A 16,830-nucleotide genomic window follows, 5' to 3' on the forward strand; every position below is an offset into this window, starting at 1 on the left:
CATGGAAGGGCAGGTCCCAGCTGACCTCTGGGCCCTGGGCAGCATCTGGAACCCCAGGCCCCCACCCCCCCCTCCACCTGAGTCATCGGCCTCTGCCCTGCTCCCTCAGCACCTGGGAGCCAGGCGGCAGCCCCGCCCCCTGCTGCTGCTGGTCGCTGTCTGCAGGGTGATCAGCGGGGCGATCAGGTCCCGCTGGCACCCGCCTTGGCCTGGCACCACCCGCTCACCTGCTCCACCATCCCATCGCAGTCCGCTCTCATTGGAGCCCATTGGGGCAGCAGCGCCTCCACTGCCACCCACTGCCAGCGCCACGTAGCTGACACCCACCATGTTCCACGCCACCCCCTGGTGGTCAGCGCACAAAATAGCGAGCAGTCGAACTCCCAGGCAAACTCCCTGTTGAGGGGACAATTTGCATATTAGGCTTTTATTATATAGGATAATCTGTCTTATCAAAAGTAAGTACTAGGAAGCAACCAATGGAGAAATGGAAAAGGTAATGATCCCAATTTTTAAATTTGAAAGTATCAATAGAACATTGCTTGACTGCAGTTGGAGAATAAGACTAGAGTTCAAAAACAATTGGGGCTGACCATGTAAGATTAGGGTATCCTATAAAGTTATATGAAGTGAAACATGGGCAAAAACAACTCTTCTAGGGCAGCAGTCACCAACTGGTGGTCCGTGGACCACTGATGGTCCGTGAGGTCCGAAAGGTTGGCGACCGCTGTTCTAGAGAACAAGTTGAGTTAAAAGAGATACTTGGGAAACACGGCATTTTAAGTTTTGATAGAGAAAAAGAAGTCAGAAAAGGAGGATTTATTAAAACTGGAGACAGACAATTGAGTCAAGACAGTCTCTTCAATAAATGGTGTTGGAAAAATTGGACAGATGCATGCAAAAAAATGAAACTAGACCACCAACTTACACCATACACAAAAATAAACTCAAAGTGGATAAAGGACTTAAACATAAGACAGGAAACCATAAAAATACTAGAGTAATCCACAGGCAGCAAAATCTCAGACATATGCCAAAGCAATATCTTCACCGATACCGCTCCTGGGCAATGGAAACTAAAGAGAAAATAAACAAATGGGACTACATGAAAATAAAAAGCTTCTGTGTTGCAAAAGAAACCATCAACAAAACCACAAGAGAGCCCACTGCATGGGAGAACATATTTGCAAATGTTATCACTGATAAAGGTTTAATCTCCAACATTTACAGGAAACTCATACAACTTAACAAAAGGAAGATAAACTACCCAATCAAAAAAATGGGCAACAAACCTAAATAGATACTTTTCGAAAGAAGACAGAAGGAAGGCCAAGAGACATATGGAAACATGCTCAAAGTCACTAATTATCTGAGAGATGCAAATCAAAATGACAATGTGGTACCATCTCACACCTGTCAGAATGGCTATCATCAACAAGACAACAATGACAAGTGCTGGAGAGGATGCGGAGAAAAAGGAACCCTCTTGCACTGCTGGTGGGAATGCAGACTTGTGCAGCCACTGTGGAGAACAGTATGGAGTTTCCTCAAAAAACTGAAAATGGAACTCCCATTTGACCCAGTGATCCCACTTCTAGGAATATATCCCAAGAAACTAGAAGCACCAATCAGAAAAGATATATCCACCCCTATGTTCATAGCAGCACAATTCACCATAGCTAAGATTTGGAAACAGCCTAAGTGCCCATCAGCATATGAGTGGATTAAAAAAAACTGTGGTACATCTACACAATGAAATACTATGCTGCTGTAAAAAAGAAGGAACTTTTACCATTTGCAACAGCATGGATGGAACTGGAGAGCATTATGCTAAGCGAAATAAGCCAGTCAGAGAAAGATAAATATCACAAGATCTCACTCATTTATGGAATATAATGAACAACATAAACTGATGAACAAAAACAGATCCAGAGACAGAGAAGCTTCGATCAGACTGTCAAACCTCAGAGGGAAGGTAGGGGAGGGTGGGGGTGAGGGGGAGAGATCAACCAAAGGAACTGTATGCATGCATATAAACCTAACCAATGGACACAGAGACCAGGAGGGTGAGGGTATGAGTGGGGAGGAGGCAAAGGGGGGATAAGGACACAAATGTAATACCTTAATCAATAAAGAAAATAAATAAATAAATAAAAATCCTATATAATAAGAGAGGAATATGCTAATTATTCGTTAGGCCTCAGGGCATAACGACCAGATCACGGATCAGCAGGAGGGTGGGCAGCATACTACAGGCAGGCAGCTGAGAGCTATAGGAGGCAGCAGGGCAGCAAGCTATGAGGGGGAAGGGAAGGGGGCAGCTACAGGATAGTGGCAGCGACCTACTGGCGCATGGATTCATGCGCAGGGCTACTAGTAAATACATTAAATAAAACTGGAGACAGACCAGAGAAGAATAGTATCCCAAGAACTAGGGAAGGAGGGTTTCAGGAAGGATGTTGAGCTTTGCATATAATGCAGCCCAAGAAACTAGTTTTTTTCTATCTACACTCGGGCTTTTTTGAAATCGGCCTTTTCCACTTGAGTTCTTTGAGGCTAGAAAGTCACGGTAGTGCTAGTGGCTTTTATATTGTCTCTGACCAACTATTCCCTTACTCAGTGTGTAATCTGAGCTCTGCTGAAACCCATAGGAGTATTTACGGTGCATTGCAATTCAGTCCTGTCTACACCTTCCTCCCCTACCAAAGACTGTGCTGTTCCAAGCTCAGAACACACCATACAACTGGGTACGGCTAGTGCATCCATCCTATACACAACCAACACCTATATTTTCTAAGATACAGATTTTTTTTTTTTTTAAGAAAAGCAAAGGTAAATGGAAAAATGCTTTAAAAGTTTCAGTCCTCCAAATTTATCAACAGGATATTTCATACTACATTCTGTTAAAACTAACACTCTCTAATCCCATTTGTTCTGCTTTCCAATCTGGACAACTTGTATCCCCTCCCCCAGAGTTACCTATTTGTCCTTCCAAGTCTTCTCAGATGCTTTTCCCTCCAGTGCAACTTTCCTGATTCTTGCAGGTGAAAATCTTGTCATTCTATCTCCCCCAGTACCTAACACACACCTTGGCCACGAGCAGTTTCTCAATAAATGCAACTGAGTTATTTTAGCCTTGGTTCAGCTTCTACATAAGCATATAGAAAAGTGCTTTAATATTTGCATTTTTTTAAAAATACACCCAGATCTTTCAGGTGTACAAAGTTACAAATCAAAATACATTTATTTTTCTATTTTTTTAAATATATTTTATTGATTTTTTACAGAGAGGAAGGGAGAGGGATAGAGAGTTAGAAACATTGATGAGAGAGAAACATAGATCAGCTGCCTTCTACACACCTCCTACTGGGGATGTGCCCGCAACCAAGGTACATGCCCGTTGACTGGAATCGAACCTGGGACCCTTCAGTCCACAGGCTGACGCTCTATCCACTGAGCCAAACCAGTTAGGGCAAAATACATTTTTTAAATATTAATACAGATTTAATCTATGTATTATTCTAGATGTAAATTCATCTCTAGGATTCTAACTTTAATATTTGGATAAATGACTGCTTTAATATTGTTTTATTTTTTAAATATGTTTTTATTGGTTTTATGGAGAGAGGAAAGGAGAGGGAGAGAGAAACATTGATTGGTTGCACCTTAACCAGGGATCGAATCTGCAACCTGGACATTGCCCTAACTGGGAACTGAGCCAGCGACCTTTCGGTGCATGGGACAACACTCAACCAACGGAGCCACACCAGCCAGGGCTGTTTTGTTTTTGTTTTTTTAATTTGAAGAATTTAAATCATTGATCTTGTTACTTCTCTAAATTAATATTTTTACACTTTTTACATTATCAATATGGTGTTCAATAAGAGTAAACTTGTTCAGAAGCCTTAATATTTAAAATAATAACCTGTTCTAACTGGAGTCTGTTTTCCTGTGCTTAAAGTGAACTTTGTCTTAGAGATCACTATTAATAACATGCTGCCTACAGCTTCTTTTCAAGCATCTGTAAGTGAATATGTCCTCTTTGGGGAGCTATCCTATGGAAATAGTCCAAAATAGAGGAAAGGTAGGATATACACCTTAATTACATCATTGTTTTTAATTAAAGAAAAAAAGGTGGAAACACCTGGAAAGTCCAGACCTTGGGTCTTTTGTAACAACCAACACATATTTGAGAACATACTATATACCAGACACTATGCTAAGCACTGGTGAAGTACAGCAAAATACATCCTCATGATGTATTACTATGAAGCCTTGATGTTTATAAAGAATATGGAAAAACAGTATAAAAACTGGTAAATATTTAAAAGGATAGTAAATTATACACATAGACACATATTATAATTACTAGGTAAAATAGCAAAAACCTATGACTGGAAAGAAGAGATTGGAATAAAATGTGCCAAAATATTGTGGATAATTAATTTTTTTTCTTATTTCTTCTTTCAGCTATTATTAAGGATCATATATTTTAGGTAGAATAAAATAAATTCATTGAAAGGTAAATGGTGTCCTTAATTTAACTAATATAGTTTCCCCTCAAAACGTTTCCATGTATTTTTATTCAAAATTTGTTTTCTTTTTAAAAGACACTTGGTTGATCTGTTAAATCATATCTGGACAAATGTTTTGTTTGCAGGCTCAGAAGAGTGGATTGCTTTATTTTATTTTTGTCTGATCGAATTAAAGGCCCACAGGAGAAAGATACCAAATCTTTGCTGAGGAAATTTTCATTTGTTAAAAAGAAAAGAATGGCTTTCTTCTTGGCACGGTTGGACAGGAAGGTTGGATTTAATTTAGAATGATTAATGAGATTTTGTCAGGCTCCTTGACTTGACTACCACTGCAGTTTGTCAGTGCAGCAACCTGGGGAACCCGGACGCCACTCTGTCGCCCCAAACCACTCTCCAGGGAAAAAATTAACTGGCAGGACTAGTGCCAGGTACATGTCAATGGCATTGTCTTTGGGATATTGACAGCTTAAAAGTCTGAATCAGAAATATGTAGTTTGGGAGGACACACATACCTAGCATATTGTGTTCGGTCTCTTTACAAGTGGTTAACCACTTTTGGATTATTTAAGTTGTTGATGTTTTTCCAAAGGGAACGAAAGACAAAATCTTTACAAAGTCCCTCCTCCCTAATTTATTTTAAAAATTAAACAAAGTAACGTTAGGATCTCAAATTGCTTTCTGGTTTTTTGTTTTTTTTTTCTTACTTAAAGCATTAAGATGAAGCTTTTCTTAAAAAATGAAATCATTTTTCACTTTTGAAAAGGCTTTTTGGACCATTAGCATGACCTACTTTTATAATCAATTTTCAGATTAAGCTATAAGTTTCTGAACTGATTTAATATACCCCCTTTTTACTTACTCATGTACTTACGTTTAAAAATAATCAATGAGATGATTAGCAGCCTGAGAGAGCACAGAGAAGTGAAGGGGCCTAGAAAAGTTGACCAAAGCTGCTGCTCTTACTGAAAGGAGAAAAAAAGGAGGGAAATAAAGCAGCTGTGTAGATACCAGCACGACTGTCCCCCATGACATAGCCCTGTTGTGAGTTTCTTCCAAAGCGAATGTCATTTTCAATCCTGAAGCCTTCAAATAGCATATTGTATTCCTAAAATTCTGAGAAATTATGTAGACTGTTTTCAATGTGCATGAATTTTAACATGATTACAATTTAGGTGCTGCAATACATATTTCCCCCCACTAAAAATGTAATGAAGGAAATTGTGTTCATGAAGGAATTCACCATTAATTTTATTTCACTTTGGAGATTTCTGTCCCTTAACCTGGGAACAAAGAAAATAACACATAGTATTTTCCAAAATGCCATCTAACAAAGATTATGGCCATTGTCATTAATAAGCAAGAGAAAAAAAATTCTTGAACGAGGCTCAGCTCCTGTTGGATTAGGTCAACTCCCAGGCCCTGTAACAGCTCTCCTAGGGGAGCATTTATTGAATGCTGAAGTGTTGAAGTTGTGTTGGTTCTGGGTCTTACTGGTCTCAGAAACCTGGTTTTGTCAACACACTTCAAGCAAATGTATTTTTCATAGCATTGATTTTTTTTAAAATCCAGAACTAAAGGAAATGTTACAGCAATAATTTATGAATGTGATCATTCTCTCTCTTCAGCAGCCTACAGAAAGTTGACTAATGATTTTGAAATCAAAGCAAGGGAAGTTGCCTGAATCAAACGCTATGTTTTGTCTCAGACTGAAAGAACCAAATGCATCTCTGTCTCAACAGAGATGACTTTGCATATTTAAAATGTGATAGCTAACGTCACTTTTTAGTAAGTTTTGCCAGTATTTGCTTCCGTGTTTCTCTTTATTTTATACTGTTAAGTTGAACAATGTTTGCTCTGCCCCTCACCAGTTGCCTCCCATTTTCATTGACTCAGAATGTTTCTAATATTTTCAATTATTATTACATTGATGAATTTAAAACCTTTATGTAGCCTATCACATTACAAGCATGGCCTGCTCTCCTAAAATCATTCTGATGAATTTTGTGCTTTTCTCACCGTTTAAGGAAAATCTCACTTCTTACATAATCAAGTTCATGATAGCCACCAAATAACATGACCTGAATTTAGAGCAGCATTTTACATTATGGTGAAGTTTTAATTTAAATATTCAGCCTGGCTATTCAGGTTTGACTCAGTGTTTGAGCATCAACCTATGCACCCAAGAGGTCACAGATTCAGTTCTCGGTCAGGACACTTGCCCATGTTGGGGGATCGATCCCCAGTAAGAAGCATGCAGGAGGCAGCCAATTGATGTTTCTCTCTCACAGGTGTTCCTATCTCTCTCCCTCTCCCTCTCCCTCTCTCTCTCTAAAAAAATAAAATTTTAAAAAGTCAATAAAAACATATTTTTTTAAAATATGCAAACAAACATTTAAAGATGGCTCATTTTGTACTTGCTTGGGCAGCACATATACTAAAATTGGAACGATACAGATATTAGCATGGCCCCTGCACAAGATGACACCCAAATTTGTGAAGTGTCCCATATTAAAAAAAAAAACACAAAAAACATGTCTCATTTTATGCAAGGAGAGAATTAACTAGGCGCTGTGAAAGAGACAAAAATAAAGCAAACTGCTCCCTGTCGTCAAGGGCTTCAGTGGGAGGAAGGCAACCATAATCACATACAGTTCTATCAGGCTCTCTATATATCACCACAACATCGCGAAGGTCTGGAGAAGGGATGTGTCTTGGTCACATGACCACTTACAGAGATGAAGAGAGGCAGAGCCCCAAGCACATTTTGTATATCGCTAACCTTAATGAACAGCAGAAAAAAAAAAAAAATGTGTTAAAAAGATCTTTTTAAAAAGTGTTTTAGAAATAAGAGAATGAGCAATTAATACTGGCTAGCTGAGTGTGAAAGGATGAGTGTTATTTTAATAGGGGTATTACTTGGTGGGAGAATAGCCTGATCAAAGGCATGGAAACAGAAAAGTGGATGAGGGTCACAGAATAGTGACTGATCTTCTGGAGTTCAAGGGTAAGGTCTGAGCAATCATTTAGTGGGGAAAAAAAGACTGAAAAATATAGGTGGGAGCAAGAATCTGCTAACATGGAGAGTTGGTACTTTATTTTTGTAGGCAATTGGAGACTGTCATGGAGAAAGGCATTGTTTCTGATCTGTGATTTAGGAAGATCTTTCTAAAGCCAATCTAAGATATGAAGTAGAAATGCAACAGAATGTAGTGTAAGGAAATCACTGAAGAGGCTACTGTGATTATGCAAGTGAAAAATGATCGAAATCTTGAACGTTAGCGTTGTTATTGGGAGTGGAAATGATAGAAGGAAGATGTGAGAGACATTTTGGAGGTAAACCGTCTTGGCAAAGTACTGGCTGTTGGACATAAAAGATTAAAGAGTTAAAAATTACTCTAAATAGTCTGAAGAGGGTGCCATTACAGAGAGAGGGAACACAGTGAAGGACAAGTTTGCTTGGGTTGGGAATAACGTGACAAGAAAGAGGATCTGAGTGGGAGAGAATGAATTCCCCTCTGGTCAGTTAAATTTAAAGTACAAATAGGACAATCACGTGATATTCAGCAGTTAGTTAGTTAGTTGGTCAGTTAGAAAATGTAGTAGAGAGCAGAGATTGGTGATAAAAGCTAACATTTTGGTAGAGTCCTCAGTATAAAAATGATAGACTAAGCCACAGGAATAGCTATGTATATTGACAATGTCATGATCACTTCAAATAGCACAGTGCACTTCAAATAGTGAAGTCTAAATTAAGTATTTGTTGAATTAACAGATTAACAAGGGTTCTCAAACCAAATATTCAAAAAAATTTTAAAGTCCTTTAGTAACATGCCTTAGATATAAAAATATACCGTGTTTCAATTTAAAGAATCTTTCATAATAACTCTGTTTAGAAAAGAATCCTCTTGCCAGGACATGAGGCATCCTACTTATCCAATATTTTTTAAATGGGTAGACTGTAATTGACTCTATAATCGAAGTACCCAAAACTAAAATTATACCAAACCAAATTAAACCTTGCACTGATTACGATACATGTGAATCAGCCCTCGCCCCCACCTGAATATGTCTCAGTCCTTAGCCACTCCGGTTTAGTTGTCTTCACGCCTCACTGAGGTTTAGGGTTGCAAAGCATCTTCAGGGTTAGATCCCATTGCCTTGACTAGGATGCTATCCCCTAATATACTTATGACAACTACAAGCTCTCCATGAGCCAAAGTGGTGCTGTTCTCTGTAAGTCTCCCTGTGCAGGCATATGTTTTCTCAACAGAAGTGGGAAGAGGAACCCTCTCTTTCGGGGCCTCGCCATCGTCTTTGAGGCCCTCCTGACTTTCCTCCACTGATTCTGCCTTTAGCTTTCAGGGCCTAGGTTTCCCCTCAAAGCCCTTCTCTGCATGCAAATCAGCCAGACAGCTCGGAGTAACCAGACTCACCAATTCCTCACAAAGGCCCACACCGGACTTAGGACCACCCCAGGGCTCCTCAGCCTCTCCAGCCAGGCACCTGCCCCATAACTTGGGGGACTACAGAGTTTATTGTCTACACCAGGACACTTCTGAAAGTGCTAAAATGCAAAACCAGATGGTACTTCAAGACAACAGGCATAAACTAGGAAGTATGGTCGCCCTACCCATGACTATAATACAATGTGATAAATGCAATAATAAAAGTTTAAACACTTTGCAGTGGGAATGTAAATGCAGCCAAGGGTCAAAATTTGGTTCCAATCAAAAGCATCTCTAAATTATTTTCCAATTGGCATCCATGATAAAAACCATACTGTTAAGCCAGGGACATTTGTGTCACACTGCACAGCAGAGCTCTGGCCCTGGCAGGAAATAATCTTTCAGCATCTTGGAAATAGATTCTGTAAGTTAGAATTCTCATTTTGTAGTTTGGTCAATATGACAAGGAACTGAGTCTCAGAAATCTCTGGAAAGATCGTGGAACTATTTCATTGGCAATAAATAATAACATCAAAATAATAGATAACATTTATCTTACTCTGCTATTAAGCTTACTCTGCTAAAGGCTTTGTATTCCTTAACTCATTTAGTCTTCACAAGTACACTCTGAGGAGACAAAAGTGACTTTGTTTAGGGGTCACAGGCTAGTGAGTCCTGATATATGCATGTATCTAAATATATCCATCACTGAGAAGATATGGGTCAGAGTGTTTCAAAGCAAGGGAAGCAGCAAATGCAAAGGCCGTGAGACAAAAACAAAGTTGGTCCATGTACAATAGAATGTAAGCTTCATGAAGGAATACACTGTCTGATTTACTTCTCTATTCCAAGTACCTTAAAAGAGCCACTGCAACAAGAAAAAGTCAGTCAATATTTGAGGAATGCATGAATGAATGAATGAGGAAACCCATGGAAGGTGAGTTTTAGAGAAGAAGGCAAAGGTCATATCTTGTAGGGCCTGGTGGTGGTAGTAAGAAATTAGGAAAAATCTCAAACTCTACATTTAAACCACTCTAAAAGTATTTCTACATCCTATATAAACCATTTTCTAAGAATGGAAGATTTTTTTTTTTTTACCTCTTTGGGAGTCTGAAGGTGAAGAAAGGTCTAATTTTATTTTAGAATATATTCTATTCCAAAGAGATCTGAATAAATAATTTTATTCCTTCAATGTAAATGAGAGGTCGCACTTAAGGAGAGTCTGGAAACAAAATATAGATACGCTCGTATGTATGTATACATTGTCATATATGTTTGGCTACTTTTCAGCATGGATGTTATTCTAAGATGTTAATGTTTGGGACAAAACAAGCAAATCACAGTGTGATACCTAAGTGTCTCTACATGAATTTGAATACAGTAGACTCAAGGCTTCATGGAGGCCCATGCAAAGCCAGATGTTCAGTCCTTTAGGCAGATTTCTATAATCCCCACATCTGGGGACAGAGAAAAATGGGAGGGTAAAAGCAAAATGTCTTAAGATAAGCTTGGGATCTTTCAGAGAGGCCTCTGTCAAATGCAGCTGACTCTTCTCTCCTTGAAGGGGTGAGTCCCTCGCAAGGAATGCTTTAGGAAACTGAACACAAGATGCATTATAACCATGAGCTATTAACTGTAGTGTTACAAAAGAGACATTTTAAACAAAATATGGTGGAAATTTTCATAGAAATACTCTATTCTTTGCACCAAATTTTGATCCATATTAAGCTATCAGTTGTGCACATTTCGCCACCTGGTGGAAAACTGGAAAACTACAGGATTTTATTTTATTCCCCGCCCCCTCCCCCCCCCCCCCCCCCGCCGGCCCACTCCACCCCTGTAGTGATTAATTTCCATACTTTCAGAAAGAATTGCTCTAACCCAGGGCAAGGATATTGTTTCCTTTTTTCATCGGTGCTCCTAGAATAGTGCCTGACACTTAGTAGATAAAAATAGTTGTTAAATGAATGATGGGTTCATACTCCATTTAAAGACTGTTCTATGGAGAATGTAATTGGAAATATGGTGTTGAGGAAATGTGTTTCCTAACTGAAATGAATGTTACAAATTATTTCAAAAGTAAGTGGTGAAAATAAAAAGTAAGTGGTGGTGGGGTCTATATTATGGGGTTAGAAATATGTCTACATAGCTCATTAGGAACAGGAGATGTTATTGCTCAGTGTAAACAGATAATGCAGGTAGTTTAGTGAGAACCTAACGCTCCTCACTCCAACTGCTCCAAATAAAATTAAAGATACCCTGGGAAATGTCCTTTCTCCTTTGCCTGAAAACCATGACTAGCTTTCTTCTTACTTCAGGCTTTGATGCTTGCTATTCCCTTTTTCTGCTGCCAAAAATTATGAAGCCCCCCTTTTTTTAAAAAAAAAAAAAAAAAAGGAGTGTGTGTGCATATGTATGAATATGTATTATTCTTTTTCAAAATAGCATTCCATGATTCTACTCAGAGAACCAACAGTGTTAATGACTTCTAAACATATTTCTCCTATAGATTGGTGATTTCATAAAGCAAAATAATGATCATAATTTTTAGATAAAGCATTTCTCTAATGTCTTTTTGATTTCTGAGACTTTCTTTTGGAAATATTTTAAAAAACAAAACATATGCTTATGTTTTAGCACGTTAAAATTTGGGCTGGAAAAAAATAATTAGGTAATCCACCTCAAATTTCTTGGGAGGATTATTTTCTATTCTAAAATCAGCAAAATATGTATACAGACAACATATAACAGTATACCTATGGTTAATTGAAAGAACTTAATTGTTATGTTTGCAAATCAAGCTGATATTAGATTGGCAATATCCTTATAGGTTTTGATAATACATTGTTAATATACAATCTTGGTTCTTTTAAGCTGAAACTATATATATATATATATATATTTGTTAATAAAACTCATTTATGTTGCATAGAATTAAAACTCTCTTCAGAGTTCATAGTTTTAAACAAATATACATACACATCTAAATAAATATTAAATCCCAAACAGTGACTTTATTTTGACAGAATCTATAGGAAATCCAACCTTACATACATAACTTACTAAACAACAGAAAAATTTTAAATGCCAGTTTTTAAGAAGCCTAAAATTTTTTAGGATGAGAAAGTTGCATTATGAATTAAAATATACACATTCCAATGACTTCAAAAGTAGAAGTTGCTTCTAAGGTGATTTTTGCTGCTCTGAAAAAAATAGAGGTTTAAATAACATTTTAAAAGTCATTTCTTATATATCTATTGATTGAACATAGAATTCATAGGTACATACAAAATAACATACACAAGAAAAACAAATTACAGAATAACCTTTCAATTATTTTTTAGTGTTTGTGAAATCATTTGTTTTTCTCTACAATATCCCTGGGTGAAGGTCTAGAGCATTTATTTGAACCAGCTATCTATTTCATTTTCCTAAGGGTCCCAGGAGGCAATAGTCATACATTGTTACTTCAGCCTTCACAAAGGCAAAACAGCACAGAGCCCTGTACTGTAATGGACAACACAGAACAGTCCCAATTTCAGTTCCTGCTACACTGACAAGACTCCTTCAGGTAAGAGATTAAAACATTCTTTTATCTTTATAAGGTTAGTGACCATTTTAATGGAATAAAAGGATTATTTCTGCTGCCCTGAGGATAGGAAGTTTAGAGTGTGAATATGTGGGGAAACTGTCTTTTCACTTCAATGCTTGTGTTTCTCAAAAGTTCTCCTTAAATGGAATAAAGCTAGTTCTATAATCTGAATATTAATATTTATAATAAAAGCTACCGAGGACACTGGTTTTATAGAGCCTGACCAAAGAATTCAACATACTTTTTTTTTTTTTTAAATCAAAAGAAAGTAGGTGGGTGATTTTCACAGGCTAAAATGTTTTGCCTTTTAATATCAACAATATAGTACTAATATTTGTTCTATCATTGTGATAAAAAATCTAAATTTAGTTTACTCATCTCAAACTATGTGTAACATTTTTAAAATAAATGCGTTTCAAAATTAATTTTTCCTGCCTAATATGCATGAGATATGTGGCCACACAAATATATATTCAAATATGTAAATTATGTAAGTTAGAAAGAGAAAAAACAACAACAAACATAACCTCTAAAGTTGTCAAAAGATTTTCAAATAGCTAATTCCTCCAGATTTTATACTTTTATATAATTTGCTATTTAAAGAAAAAGATCTTTCATTTGGAAGAAGGGTTTTTAAAAGATACAAATTAAATCAAAGTGACATTACAATATGTGCTTAAACACTAAGACTTCCATTTTCCTACAAAATATATATGACATAAGTGAATTATGTTTCCTAAAAGTGTAAAATTTATAAATGAGTTTCACATGTTATGAAATGTAAGTTATGTTTTACTAGGAAAATTATACAGCATTTTAATCTTGACACTTAATGATTTCTTGCAAATATTCATTTTATTACTTTCCAATCCACATCTAGGAATTAAGAAAAAAATATTTATCCCAAAGAGTTAGTTGTTCTTTCTTGGTTCAAGTGGGGGTAAATTCCTATTTCTTAGAAGGGGATGTATTATGATAATTTCCAAAATAAAACCATGTCTAGTGTTTTGTATATGTTCCAGGTAGTTAAAAACATTTTGTTTAAAAATAACTGCGTGTGTTTAAAAGCCAAACATACTATTTGTTGCCCTGGCGTTATAATTTGATTAGGGGAGCAATCTTTTTTTCTGGAAAGTTAAGTTTTACAACCAAACGTCATCAACTGAGGAAAGCTGTGCAAACGACGAAAAGAACTACATTTTATTAAATTGGAAAAGCAGTTTCTTCATTGTAACTGTTCCCATAAAAGTCTGTGAGCGTTTTGTTGTGTTCTTTTAAAAAAGCTCCTCGTTCCTTTTTTTTTTCCTTTCACTTTAACAGGGTTCTGGCACGTGACTAGCACCAACCACCCCGATCCCCTTCAGCACCGTAAGTGTACCCCGGGAGATTCCGAAAAGGAAGAAAAGTCACTTAACGCCCTTAACATATTCGGAGTAATATTTATGAATAAGGGAGGGTTACGTCCTTCTGAGCTTTGATGCGCAATATTAATGACTGTCTCATTCGCATCTTCCACCACCAAAACTTAGCAAATCGAGTGACTTGAAGCGATTCTGATCGCCTGGGAGTTGGGGGGGTGGAGAGTCTGCCCCGACTGTCTCCCGCGGGCGCTTCCTCGGCCTCCAGGTGTGTGTGGGGAGGGGGTGTGGGGGCGGGACGGTGTGGTATAAACAGAGGCAAAGCCGGGGAGCGGGCTGAGTTCCTGCTCGATTCCCGGACCTTATCTCCGCGGAGCCCTTCAGGCCCCGCTATCGCATCCTTTATCTCTGTCTCTCTTCTGCAGGGCCTGGCGCCCCGAGCTCCCGGGCTCGGGGTCCGCGGCGGGGCTGGTGGTGGAGATGGCGTTGGGGGACCTAACTCTGGGGGGCGGGAGAGGAGCAGCACGTTCCGCCCCATTCCGTTTCCAGACCGTGTCCGCCTCGCTCTCTGGAACCCAGTGGACCATAAAGTTGGAAGAAGTAGAGTGAATTGTACAGGGGGGGATAAGCCCCTTCCCTCTCTCAGTCTCCGGGGACAAGTCCTCCAAAACATTGCTGCCTGACTCCAGTTCAGTTCTTTGCAGTCTTTCTCAGTCGTCTGCTTTTGTTCGGAAATACTTATAAAGTGTATTCATCTGCTGCGTGGAGAAAGGAACTGGGGAAGGACCTGGAAGGTCCCACCCGAGACCTGCCGGGAGGAGGCGTGCGCTTGGCGACGTCTGGGGAGGGTGCGCAAGCTTCGGCGCTGAGAATTGTGAATGGCGAGAGGCGCGCTTCATCGGCTGGCTAGGGAAAAAAAAAAAATAAGTGTGTTTGTAACCGGATGGAACCAGTCTCGATCTTTCATAGAGAGCACAGTTTGGCCGCTTGCCTGGAGTGGGGGCTTACGGCCACAGCAGCTGCTGGGTTCTGGAGGAGTTCACGTCTTAAAATAAATGATCAAGGATAATTCATTCCCGAGGCAAACGGCCTGTCCCTCCTCCCTCCACCGATTCCTAGGCGACTCGCGTTGAACTCTAGGGCGGCTCGTTCCCACCGTCCGCTCGCCGGGCCTCGGCGCACGGTGGCCTCGCAGCAGCTTGCACCCGGAGCAGCCCGCGGCCGCCAGGACCCACACCAGACTCGGCCAGACGGATCCAAGAGTGGTCATGGGTTCCGTTCATCAAGGGGTTTGAATTCAAGTAGAATCCACCGAAGCAGGGAAAGCTGGGAACTCCGCGCCCTGGAGCGCCGGGTGGGGAGGCTGGGGCTTGGCGTGCAGGACTGCAAGCGTCCTCTGGGCTGAGCAGTCCTGCGTTCCCTCCGCCGCAGCTCCCCAAGACTGGCTAGCCGTCCGGGTTGACCGCCGACTTGTGTCACCAGCGCATAAATCACTGCCAGCCGAGCCAGCAGGGGCAGAGCGATCCCGCGCGCCCTGGGCGCAGCGGCCCCAGGCGGGATACCTGCCCCGGCTCGGCGCGAAATTTCCCGACCTGGACGGAGGGATTCGCTCGGCATCTTTGCAGGAGAGTCTCCTTTTGGCTCCAAAGACGCATTTGCACGTGGAACAGTCACGCCAAGGGGGCTGGGGGAGAAGGTTCGGCTCGCCATGGCTAGATCAGTGTCCATCAGTCAGAGCATGTAAGAGCGCGCATCACCGGATTTCATTTAGTGATAGGGACCCCTGAGCCCGTCCCGATCAAAGCGGCATTCTCACGGTCACAGAAAAGCCCAAGGAAAACTGCCGCTGGACCCCGTGCCTCTGCATCCCCGCTCTCCCTGCCTGCCCGCTCCACCATCCCGCCTCTCCGATCCGTTCTGTGTTCCTGAGGTCGGATCTAAGGTTGCCTGTAAAGAAGGGTTAACTCTTTGCTGTCACAGCAGTTTTTCGGTCTAGGTTTCAAGGTGGCATTTCCAGTTACTGGCCCCAGGAATGCACTCCAGGTCTTCTTTCCCATTCTACACCAGACATCCGGAGAGGAGGCATCGCAGACCGACGTCAGGGTGCTGGACACCCAGCTCACCTCCCAGGCGCTTAGGCCGCTGGGCGCTGGGTTCCAGACGCCCGTCCCAGGGCAGGGAAAGGAATTCCGCGCGCGCAGAGCTGGCGACTGGGGGACCTGGGGGAGGAGGGGGTGGGGTGCGCGCGGGCTTAGCGAACCGTCAGCAGTGAGGCGAGTGGTCAGGCAATCAACTTTCACCTTCTCAGAGGCTGCTATTAGAGAAGGGACTGGTTTTCGTCCAGCGGACTCTCCCCTCGGGCGTTCAGGGCTTGACGTTATCGCGAGGATTTCTCACTATTCACCTTCGTTGCTTTAGGAAAAGACACTCACACACCTCCACGCTTGGGCGAACTCGAGCCTCCTCAGAGTCTCTTTGTCCCTGTAGTTTCCTTTATTTGTTTTTGCTTTTTTGTTAGAGAGTTGGTAGTGCTCCCGCCTCCCCCCCCCAAGCCTTTATTTCAGAAGAGGCCACAAAGTATTGCTCTCTACCTTTTTATTCTCATTCAAATGATCTCTCTCTCTCTCTCTCTCTCTCTCTCTCTCTCTCCCTCTCTCTCTTCTCTCTCTCTCTCCCTCTCCCCCCCCACCTCCCTCCCTCCCTCCCTCTCTCAATCCCTCCAAGAATAGAAAAGAAACCCCAACCTTCAACTGTCAACTGTTGTCCAAACACCAGATTAATGTTTCCCAGGACTCGGTAGTAACGTGACCTTTCTGTTTTCAGATGTGTTTTTCAACATGTAATCGTTTGTTTGTTATGTCTCTGCAAACGGAGGAGGGAAAGCTGGGGGGAGGGTGCGT

At 40.6% G+C, this 16,830-nt stretch overlaps 1 long non-coding RNA gene and 1 other non-coding gene across 2 annotated transcripts; both read left to right on the forward strand.

Moving 5' to 3' along the window:
• Positions 1–6,945: 6,945 nt before the first annotated feature.
• LOC114227685 (U6 spliceosomal RNA) lies at positions 6,946–7,048 on the forward strand. Its single transcript, XR_003613755.2, has one exon. It is a non-coding gene; the product is annotated as a U6 spliceosomal RNA (small nuclear RNA).
• A 5,350-nt stretch (positions 7,049–12,398) lies between these two features.
• On the forward strand, positions 12,399–16,165 carry LOC129149317 (uncharacterized). Its single transcript, XR_008556231.1, has 3 exons — positions 12,399–12,551; positions 13,893–13,940; positions 14,356–16,165. It is a non-coding gene; the product is annotated as an uncharacterized LOC129149317 (long non-coding RNA).
• Positions 16,166–16,830: the final 665 nt, after the last annotated feature.

Source organism: Eptesicus fuscus, chromosome 6 (genome assembly GCF_027574615.1).
Source record: "Eptesicus fuscus isolate TK198812 chromosome 6, DD_ASM_mEF_20220401, whole genome shotgun sequence".
NCBI lineage: Eukaryota > Metazoa > Chordata > Mammalia > Chiroptera > Vespertilionidae > Eptesicus > Eptesicus fuscus.